Source organism: Theobroma cacao, chromosome 5 (assembly GCF_000208745.1).
Source record: "Theobroma cacao cultivar B97-61/B2 chromosome 5, Criollo_cocoa_genome_V2, whole genome shotgun sequence".
In the NCBI taxonomy this organism is placed as follows: domain Eukaryota; kingdom Viridiplantae; phylum Streptophyta; class Magnoliopsida; order Malvales; family Malvaceae; genus Theobroma; species Theobroma cacao.
The window spans coordinates 11,829,245-11,841,079 of NC_030854.1; positions in this window are offsets into that span (position 1 = coordinate 11,829,245).

Sequence of the window (11,835 nt, forward strand, 5' to 3'; positions counted from 1 at the left end):
AGTTGATTTTTAGTTGTTGATAATGTCTAGTAATTTGATTTGTGAGTGTTTTATTGTTGAGATTGTTTAATCATTTTTAGTGTGACTAGAGTAGTGCAAATAATAGCCATTTAATGGTAGTTGGAAGCTAGTTAGGAATGACTAGAAGAACTCAATTTAGAAAATAGCTTTGGAATAGTATTAATGCCAAGTTGGCTTGATGGTAATGTTGTTGTGTGTGATAGTTTCCAACAAAACCCCACACCTCCATTCGGAACCTTAGTTGAAGTTAAAGCCCACCAAAACATCAATAAAGACTGGTGAGTGAACTTGCATTTCAAAATTTCTTTGGGAAATGGAAATGTATTTGGATGAAACATTTGAATGATTTTATCCAACCTTTCTTTAAAAATGTGTGCCGGGGAATAAGCCCTTGATAAAATGTTTTGATGTTGTGGAAATGTGAAATGTGTAAAAGAATGAATCCATATGCTCCTATATTATGTTGGTATGTATATATATATGAATATATGTTGTGCATTGATGAATAATGTTGTGTGATGATGTTGAAGTGTTCGAGTATGGAGTGCACACATGATGATGTTGAAGTGTACGAGTAAGGAGTGCACACATAATGATGATATTGCATTGAGTTGAGTGTGGCGGGATGGTATGCATGATGATGTATTTATATGTATATATATGTGTGTTATAGAAAGTTATGGAAATATTTGTGATTGTGTTGCATGTTGGCATTGTTAATTGCTCCCAAATTGCTCCCAAATTGCTTTTCATTCAATAAGAAAATGGCTTTTGATGTAACAAGACCCCTTTTAACCAAATTGTTCTGTTTCTTGCTACAGTGAGATTCATTTTGGCTGCAGTGATAAACTCTCGGGTTTGGAGGGTTTTAAATAGGAATGAACTAAAATGCATTTTGAAACAAGTGTTTCATGATTTTAAATTCTCCCTAACTGTTGCTTGTTCCCTTCCTTGTCACTCATTGGGTTTATACTCAACGTTTTCAACTTCATGTTTTCAGATCAGGTGACTTTTGGACCCTAGATCGAGGAGTCCCCGTAGTGCATCTCCTGGGTATGTGTCTTGCATTCGATAGTAATCCTTTTTTTTGTAAATGTCTCCGCTGGAAGTCATGGGTCCTTTGTATTGTGAAAACAATCTAAAAATATGAATATGTGTATGCATGTAAATTGCTAAATACATTACTGGTATAGTACATGTATATTATTATCGATAATGCCATTGTGTTTGGCTATGTTCACACCCGGGAAAAGGTGTGTGTATGCATGATATGATAAATTGTTAAGCAAAGGTAAATGTATAGGCTTACTTGGGCTTAGTGAAGCTATGCTCATTGAGCTCATGCACCGGTCATTGCCCGAGAAATTGGGTCGTGACAACCTGTGCCAAATATATTAACTGGAATAGTTTTGATGAGAATCTAGAACAACAAATTAGTTTATCCGACCATTTTGCTGAACTAAAACTGAAAGAATATAGCACTTTTAAGAATAGATCCTACAGTGCAAGTCTGGTAAAGGAGTTTTATTCTAGCATTGCTTTAGAAGAAAAAGAATTAGAAGATTCTGATGACTTTGTAGAAAATGGTCTGAATGTGTACCCGAATGGGAAAGAATTTGTTGTCACTACTGATGACTTAGGTAGCTTATTGAAAATAAAATGTGAAGAGGGTGAATATGAGTTCCCAAAGAAATACGATCCCTCATCATTATGGGAAATTATCACCGGGAGGAAGGAAAAGTATTCTTCAATGAGAAATTCCAGACTGATAATCAGCCCTCAGATAAGGATTTTGCACTACTTTGTAGCAACAAACATCTAAGGCAGAAGTGGAAGCTTAAGTTATATCAACCTTCAGGATCTTTGGCTGATGGAACATGCCTTTAATGGGGTTGCTCTAAATATAGGCAGGTTCATGATAGAAAATATGAGAGGAGCTTGCAAACTTGATAAAGTTAACCTGCCTTATAGAAATGTCATAACATCCCTTGTACAGAAAAAGGGAGTTTAGGCCAAGAGGTATCAAATGGACATGGTGAAGACTGGAGATCAAGCCATTTACTATGGTAGTCTAATCAAAATGGGGTATAAACTGGATGGAGAAAAATTCATTAGAACACCCAAAGTCTCTGCTGTACCAGCACCAACCAAGGCATCATCCTCCTAATTCTCTAGTGAAATGATTTTTAATCTCTTGATGAGGATAGATGGTAAACTCACTGATCAAGGAGTCAAATTGCAGAAGATTGAGGAAAGAATAGTTGAACTTGAGAATGAACTGAAAAGAAAGGAGAAAGTGCCCTCAGAACCTGCTACTGCAGACTCATCTGAAACTCCAAGTGTTGCACCAGTACAGCAAGGTGCTGAAGGCTAAGCCTTGCAAGCAGAAGGGTCTTCTGCTCATGGTGCAACTCATGGCATTCAAGTAGAAGATTCTCATCTTGGTGTTGATCAACCAGCTGAGGCTCCATCATCTCAACATTAGAGCAAGGACAAGTCAAACCAAGGAACATAAGTTATTGGTTCAGGACTTGAGAAGCAATAGCCCTCTACTCAAAATTCAGAGGAAGTTTCCATTATGGATATCTTCCACCAAATGGTTAGGGAGCAACAAGCTGAAAAGGACACTGTCAGGACAGAAACTCAAAAGGAAGGTGGAGATATAGGAAAAGAAATGAAACCTACATCAGCTCCTAGAGTAAAGGCAAAATCTAGAAAAGGAAAACAAAAAGTTGCTGCAGCATCACAGCCACAAACCAAAGAGAAAGGAAAAGCCACTACAGCCCCACCAATAAAGGCAAAACCACCAACCAAGGGAAAACAGACTATGGCCATCAAACAGCCTTTCTCAAGAGAGGAAAGTCTTCCAAGTTGGCAGAAAAGTCCAAGCCAACTCCAACCTCTTCTCATCAAAGTCCGGTCCATGTCTTAATGAAGTCTTTACAAGAACCTTCCCCTAAAAAATCATCACCTCTACGAGAACCCTTTTCTTTTCCTCTAAATCCTTTTTCTAACACTAAATCCCCATCCTCTAACACCTCAGATGACTAGAAACCCTTGGTTTGATGTTGACAAAAAGGAGGAGTAGAATAGGATGTCAGGAACTAGAAAATAATTAAAAAAAAATTGTTAGGGTGGAGGAACCTGGACTTTAGGGGATAGAAATACAGTTTAGGGGCAGTTTTGGAACACTTTTTAAATTATTTGCTATTTGTGCCATGGTGGCACTTGAACACTTAATTCTAATCTTGTTGTGTATATGGTAGTGTGAGAAATGAATGTTGATATGTCTATGATGTTTAACTGCTGAAAATTGAAGTTTGTTGATATTTTGCTATCTTTGTTGTTTTAACTACTGATGACAAAAATCTACTACTGCACTAATATTTGGATTATATGCTGTTGACTGATTTTTGTTATGACATTGTGGATAAATTGTGATTATAAATAATTATGGATGTTATGTATTGTGTATTGACTGAATCATNTATGTCTATGATGTTTAACTGCTGAAAATTGAAGTTTGTTGATATTTTGCTATCTTTGTTGTTTTAACTACTGATGACAAAAATCTACTACTGCACTAATATTTGGATTATATGCTGTTGACTGATTTTTGTTATGACATTGTGGATAAATTGTGATTATAAATAATTATGGATGTTATGTATTGTGTATTGACTGAATCATGAAAGGATTGGACAAAATCTAATGACTATATGCTGTTGACAAACTCTGCTGAATTTTCTATGAAAATCTATCAACATTCATTGCTGTGAATCACCCCAAAATTCTACACATAAATATACTCTAAATGTACAATGTTATTTTCTATATAACAAGAATAAAATTTACAGGAATAAAGTAAGCAAAATATGCACACACTAAGGGGGAGCATATGCTTAGGGGGAGCAATCCTTATTTTCTGCAAAAACTAAAAATAAGTACAAAGACACTATGCTGTTAATCAAGGGATGTTTTGTCATCATCAAAAGGGAGAGATTGTTGACTACATTAGTTTTTGATGATAATAAAACATTCCCATTCATTTGTGTCTAATGCCTTTACTTGAGTGTGTAGGAAAATTAATGTATGAAATTAATAAATCAATCTTTCAAAGTGTATATCAAAAGAAAAAGGGAGATAAAAATAATAAGACATGACTGCTTAACAAAGAGGAAGATCATTAGTTGAATAAGGAAGAATGTTGGTTGGCCAAGATTCAAATTGGAGAAATGGCAGGCTGAAGAATATTAAGAAACAAAACCAACTTCATTGACCAAGAAATGAGCTAGTTGACTAAGTGCTTCTTGCTAGAATTGCAAGAGATAGGGAGCAGAAAATAGAAATGACTTAGTCAACTAAGATAACGGTTAGTCAAGTAAGAGCATTATGCTTGCAAGTTTGAAATTTGCACTAAAAGATAGAGTAACGGCTAGAACCGAGTCCAAACTATCTCCAACGACTAGAAAACTATCAAACCGCCCTCAAAGATGTTTCTTCAAGTATAAAAGAGTCGTCTAACAATTAGAAACAATCTTTTGGAAGTTTTGAAAGAGATTTGAGTCACAAAGAGCTGAAAAAACATGAAAATTCTCTCTTCACCTCACTGCACTTAAACGCCCATCCGTTGTACTTGTACTCTGCACTCAACCGTGTACCATTTAGATCAACTTGTGATCATAGGTACTTTCTTTCACTTCTCTTCTTGTATTCTTAGAGTGAGGAAGTCACTTTAAGTGGTTGTTTCAAGCAAGGTTTGCTTGAAGGTGTTAAGGTTCTAACTTAGCTATGAAAAGTTAGGTGTTGGGTTTTAGTTTAGCTCGTGAAAAACTAGTGTAAAAGGTTTTGGCTGAGCATTGTATAAGCCATTGTAAAGCTTGGTGAAAGCTTGTGAATTTCATTGATTCTTAGTGGATTTGTTGGGAAAGTCCTTGGTTGGATAATCAAGTTAGTGGATATAAGTCTTGGACTGAACCACTTTAAATTGTGTTGTCTTGTTTACTCTGTTTTTGTTGTATTTTCATTCTTTCATTTGTCTCACCCTTATCTAGACTTTGAGATAATTTTTGAAAGAGCCAAATTGTGCTATTCACCCCTCCTCTAGCACATATTATTGGGACCAACAAATGGTCTTACCTTGCTCATCCTTCTCAAGCTTAGTTGTTGTGTTCATTGGAGTTTCATATGATCTTCAGTTATTTAGTCCAAACTTTTTGAGATATTTTCCTTAATTTATGAATGTGCCATCTTGTCTTTGTTTGATTTGGAGATGAAGAAAATAGTTTAGTTTACCCATCATACTCATCACAAATTCTTCTTTCATAGACTTGGCAAATTCTTTGCATAAAGATTCATTGTGGCATCAAAAACTCATTACTCCACTCGGTACTCTACCGGTACTTTGAATTTGAAACAATTCAAAATCCATGTAACATGCAAAAGATAATTGTCACGACCTGGTACTCCACTCAAGCCCGTGACAATCATTGCGGTGTCCCGATAGATACTCATTACTCGAAATGCCAACCAGAAACCCGCAAGGCTTCAATATCAGTTTCTCATTTCCCTTGTGAGTAACCGTTGCCAAATATTATGTTCTAATAGATTTTAAGCTATTTCCAACTTAAAACAATAAAAAATGGTTTCTGTCTCACAGGGGCATTTTAGTCATTTTTTCTTGAAAATTTCGAAACCAGCTAAAGATGTAGTATGCGAGTACAAAACACATAATTCATAATCAAAATTAAGTTTAAACATCTAAAACCTTCATTTAAAATGAAATTATGATTATTTGGATATAATAAAAAAATAAAAGAAATATTTAATAAAATATTTTATTTTCTTATAAAACAATATTTTTAGAGTTATACGTAAATAAATTTTGTAACGTAAAAACAAAATAAATTCATACATATTGTAATACAGTAAGCCAAAGTATTTAATTTAATTTACAATAACAAGTGGGCCCTCAAATAACCAAAAGTAAGAAAGACTGTGAACCTACAGTTTGGAGGATGCAAATCCAATGAAAACCTCGATGAAATTAGCTATCTACAACCTATTCTGAGCTTGAAATGGGTGGAAAGGAGGGTGGTGAGATTATATAATCACAGTGAGTAAACAAACACCATCCAAAATATCTAAAGTCTAGTAAATGGAGACGATTAAAATATTCCATCTCAATATGTAATTCATAACATAAATATTCATTTCATTTAAATAATCAACATGGGTTATGAGTATCTTAAAAGCTTGGCTCCTGCCAAAATCATTCTCAGGAATACTTTGGCCGAGGCATTTAATCGAGTCACCAAGGTTGTTAAAAAGTTTCGTATACACATAAACATATTTTTAGTTTGAAAAACACAGCCATTCCTTGGCGTTAGCAGAGTTCATCATCATGAGGTTGTTTGGCGTGACGTGAACTCTAACCATACCTCAAGAGATACCCTACGCGCCTCTTCAACCGAGGTCCATATATAATCGGATTTCGTGCCCCTCTAATAGGCTGGTCCACAGAACCCACCCACTGCAGCAAGCTAAACCCACCATACAATAAAAATTCAACAGCATGACATGCCAATTTTATCATTATCCAACCTACCAAGGTAAACAATAGTTTATACATTTTCAACACAAATACCAATTCAGCCATTCATGGCAATATTGCCATAAGCCAATCAATTAGAACCATAAATTCACAATAGATCAAATGGTCTCCAATTACTCTATTTTCAAATTACTCATTCAATTTCAAGACAATTTTTAAAATCATTTCATTTAAACACATTTTGTTTATAGAACCTAAAAATTAACTATTTAAACTCATTTTCCATAACATTCACAAAATTGGATAAAAACCACTTTAGATAAAGAAGATGATAGTAAGGTTACTCACTATTTCGGGAGTTAAATTTTTTAGAGTACTCCAACTATCGATCCTCGAGTACAATTTCTTTACCTTTATCGGAAGATTCACCACCTAGACATAATGCACAATCAAGCAATTTACCACATTGGTGCTAAACCGTTATAAAACTATATGGATGCATGAAATGGAATGCAAATTGTTCGGATTATCGTCTAAACACGGTGTTCTGCACAAATTCAATTGTGTACTAAATAAAACGGTATTGGCCTAATTTGATCTATCGCTCAATTAATTAGCCAATATGCCCAATTCAACTCCAATTAACTCCATTTTTCTTCCAATTCTCCAAACCATCAAACACAAGTCAAATAGCATAAAATTTAGCAAAATCATCTTCACATTTTCTCTTGGGAATTTCGGCCATGGTGGGTGCATCAACACTATGATTTTTCCTACTTGATTTTCTCACTGTAATTCATCATTTCCTAACCAATTCACTTGAAATAAAATCAAATCAACCATCCACACTCTACATGGAAAACTCGGCCAATGATGGGTGATGGGAGAAAATGATTTTTTCTTGCTTGATTTTCATGCTACACATCACTAACTAACTAAAAACACTAAAATATCTTAAAATCTAACCAAATCAAGCATCAAAACTCCTCCCCTATGTCCGGCCAGCAAGGGTATCCTCATGCAAACTTGATTTTCAACCATGAAAAATGAAAAAAAAATGCATAGAAAAGGTAGATCACAAGCTAGAATTGATAAATCTTACCTTTTTTCACTTGTTTCCTTGAATTTTCACACTTTTCCCTTGAATTTTTCCACCTAGGGTTTTTGTTCTTCTTTTCTTCCTTTGTTCTTCCTTTGTTCTTGTTTTGGCCGGCCATATGAAGAGAAATAGGCTGATTTTATGCTAATTTATAAGAAACCTATTAAATGGATGAGAATTTGACACATGTCACCATTCCATTGGTCCATGTGTCATTCTTACTCATTAAGCAATCTCTCTCCACCATATAAATTTCCCCAATTATCCATGATAATATTGGGTTAAATCCATGTGCTGGACAAGTGTTGGGTGGTGCAAAATTACAATTTTGCCTTTGGGGGTGGCAAAATGACTATTTTACCCCTATGCTCAAAAAAATATCAGAATTAAAATTTTTCACTTCTCAAACTCAAATTATGTTCCAAATAGTCAATCTTAGTCAAAAATTTCATCAAACACTCACATCTTAACCTCAGATGGCAAAATGATCATTTTGCCCCTAGGTCATGAAAATTCTAATTTGACTCCAAATCGGTCTTCGAACTCCGAATCACCATTTTAAGTAATTCTGGGGTTTTAAAATTCTCAATTTCATCTTAAAATCTTTATTTGGACTAGTTTGAGGCTTAATTCAACTTAGTTGCACTACTAGGTACACTACCGACTTTTGACAATTTTTCGGGGTTTTCCAAGTATGCAAGTATTTTGTCAATCACATGAATGACATGGCGAGTATTTTATAAAGTCAGGCTTGACAATAATAACATCCTAATAGCCTTTAGTTTAGTAACTAGTGCATAAGTTTCATCAAAATCTATACCTTCTAATAATTTTACTTTGATCCACATACCTCATTTCTCTTGGATAAGTAGATTCTTTCTTTTTTGTGATATCATTAACTTGCTCACTCAATTATTAAATTTGATATTCAGCTTCTTTGTTCTCAATGTCAAGATCAAGTTCCTCCATCTTTTCTTCAAGAATTTCTATTTCATCATAAACAACACTTTTATTTCTAGGAAAGTGATTAGCATCATAAAATAAAACATGTATGGATTCTTCAATAATCAAAGTTCTTTTCTTAAACACCCTATATGCTTTTGAATTCATTAAATAACCAAGAAAACTTGCTTCATCACTCTTTGCATCAAATTTATCGAAGTTGTCCTTACCATTAATTCAAACATAGCATTTACACCTAAAAGAATGGAAATAACTAATATTTGATTTCTTTCCTCCATATAATTAATAAAATGTCTTTTTAAGTATTGGTCTAATGATGGATTTATTTACTATATAACATGCAGTGTTTATGACTTCAGCCTAAAAATGCCTACATAGATTATTTTCACATAACATAGTCCTAACAATTTCTTCGAGTGTTCTGTTTTTTCTCTTTACCACTCCATTTTACGGTAGAGTTCTAGATACTGAAAAATTATGGTTGTATCCATTTTCATTGTAGAGGTTTTCAAAGCCCAAATTTTCAAATTCTCTACCATGATCACTTGTAATGCTAGAAATTGAATACCCTTTTTCGTTTCCTATCCTTCTACAAAATTTTGCAAAGAATTCTAAGGCTTTATTTTTCTATGCTTTGAAAAATACCTAAGTATATATGGTGTAGTCATTAACAATCACAAACCCATAAGACTTCCCTCTTAAGCTAGTTGTTCTAGTAGGCCCAAATAAATCTACATGTAATAATTGCAATAGCCTAGTGGTTGTTACTTCATGTTTAAGTTTGAATGTTGTTCTTCTATGTTTACCTCTAGCACATGCATCACATAATTTGTCATTCTCATAAATCTTTTAAGGCAGTTCTCTTACTAAATTTAATGATGACAATTTAGATAGTACATGCATACTAGCATGTCTTAATTTTCTATGCCACATGAAGATATCCTCATTCTTATTTGCAATGAAACAGCTATTGTCCATAAACAAGTTATCAAGATAAACAGCATATACATTTCCTTTGCTATTGCTTATGAACAAAATTTTATTTTTTTATATCTACAACATAACAGTATAATCTTTCAACAATGACTCTAAGACCTTTATCATACAATCGACTCACAGTCAATAGCTTATGTTTAAGACAATTTACAAATAAAACATTTATAATATGTGCTGAAGAGTTTTTAACAATAGTACCAACTCTTTTAATGTGACCTTTTGAATTGTCACCAAAAGTTACCTCTCGTCCTTCTTGTGGTTTTAATTTTTTGAAATTCTCTTTGCATCCTGTCATGTGTCTTAAGCAACCATTATCTAAATACCACATTCCTTCATCTCTAACATTTGACTTTTAGCACGCATTTTCTAATTTGGCATTTTCATGTCCCATAAAGCATAGGTTTCCAACATCACCTTTTTCTTTATTTAGTGATTTATCATTGTCACTCCATGCAGCCATCATGGCTTTTCTTTTCCAGTCTTTAGAATGACACGTTTCGCAATTTGGACATTTAAATCTAGCATGATCAGATTTTTCACACTTATGGCAAATGATATGATCATTTTCATGATAATCCCTTGATATGTCTCTGTTCACATTTTTGTTTCGTGCATTTCTTCTAGATTGTTGTCAGTTAAAATTTTTACCTATGCAAGTATACATATTGAAAAGATAGTATAACGATAAGTAGAGTATCAATCCCACAGAGAATTGATCGAAAAGTTTACTAAATACTCAAATTAGAGCAATTTAATCTTATCCGAATAATCAAAATCAATTAATTAACTAAAACTAATTAACCAAAATTTAAACTAAAAAGGAAAATCAAAGTGATAATAACTGGGGCAAAAATCAAATGAAATAAGCCTAGGATTACAATATCCCTCACAAGTCATCTAAATCTTAATTCTCTTCCTTAACATATTTCTATGGGTTGAATTACTAACCTAGAGTTCTCAATTATTTATAATGGTCTCCCAACTCATCTTATAAAAATATCTATTTTAACCAAAGCACTATATCCCTATGTGAATTCAAACTAAATAGACTCATTAAATTAAGGCTCTAATCTTGCTACATATGGCACATAGGTATATCCCTATCGTATACACAAATCAATTAATATGATCATACACTATCTTAATTTTAGTCAACACTAAACTCCCTTTCCCAAGTTTGTTTAAGTTCCTCAATCAATTTAATTGGTAGCTAATCAATTAAAAAGCATTAAGAACAAATTGGAATAAACAATTCAAATCCCATTAAAGATAAGTAAGAAAGAGATAAAGAATTTAGATTACATGTAAGTTCAATTGCAATAATAGAAAAATAAAATTAGCTACTCATAATTACAAAGACAAATAAAATTATATAAATTTCAACCATTGAGAGTAACAAGAAAAATAAAAGCTAAGGAAGAAAACAAAACAATTATCTGTAGCCTTGTTTTCCGAGTTCTTGCCTCAACTTTCAACTTCTTGAATCTCTAAGGGTTCTCCTACTTAATTTCTCCAAAAAATATCCTGTTTATACTAACAATCTTAACCTAAAATTCACTAAGTTAACCTATTGATTCTAACTGTGAAACCTCAACCTTCATAGACGTGTGACGGAGGTAGACACGATGACACAAATTAGGGGTAATTTTGTCATTTTCTTGACGAGCTCTTAGAAGTGGCTTTTTCTAATATTATTATGGTCTAAGTAGGCCTAAGGAATAAATGAATGGTGCATATAATAATAAAATAAACAAAAAATAGAAATAATGATAATTTTCACAATAAGGGCAAAATGGTCATTTTTGACCTCGAGTCTAAATTTTTAAGTTTTTGTGAACTTGAGTACCTCTAGTCTATTATGGACCTTATCTTAGTGTCAAAAGATTAAAAACTTTGAACCAAATGGAATAAGCAGGTAAAGTTAACTATTGAATGGCATTTTTGTAAATAGTTGGAACTTTAGTCAACCAAAGTATGAATATCTCATTTTTTCAGCATTTTCTCCTCACTTCCAATAGCTTCTTCTTCTTTTTCCCATCCCTTCTCCCCATTCTAAACCTTCCATCTTCCATGGAAGCCTCCCTTGAAGCCTTCATGATTTTCTCATGGTAACCCCAAATCTTATGTTTTTATATACCTTGTCGTAGGATTTTTAATGCCCTTTCACTTCTACATCTGAAGAACCCTCAAAAGTCTTTCCTCA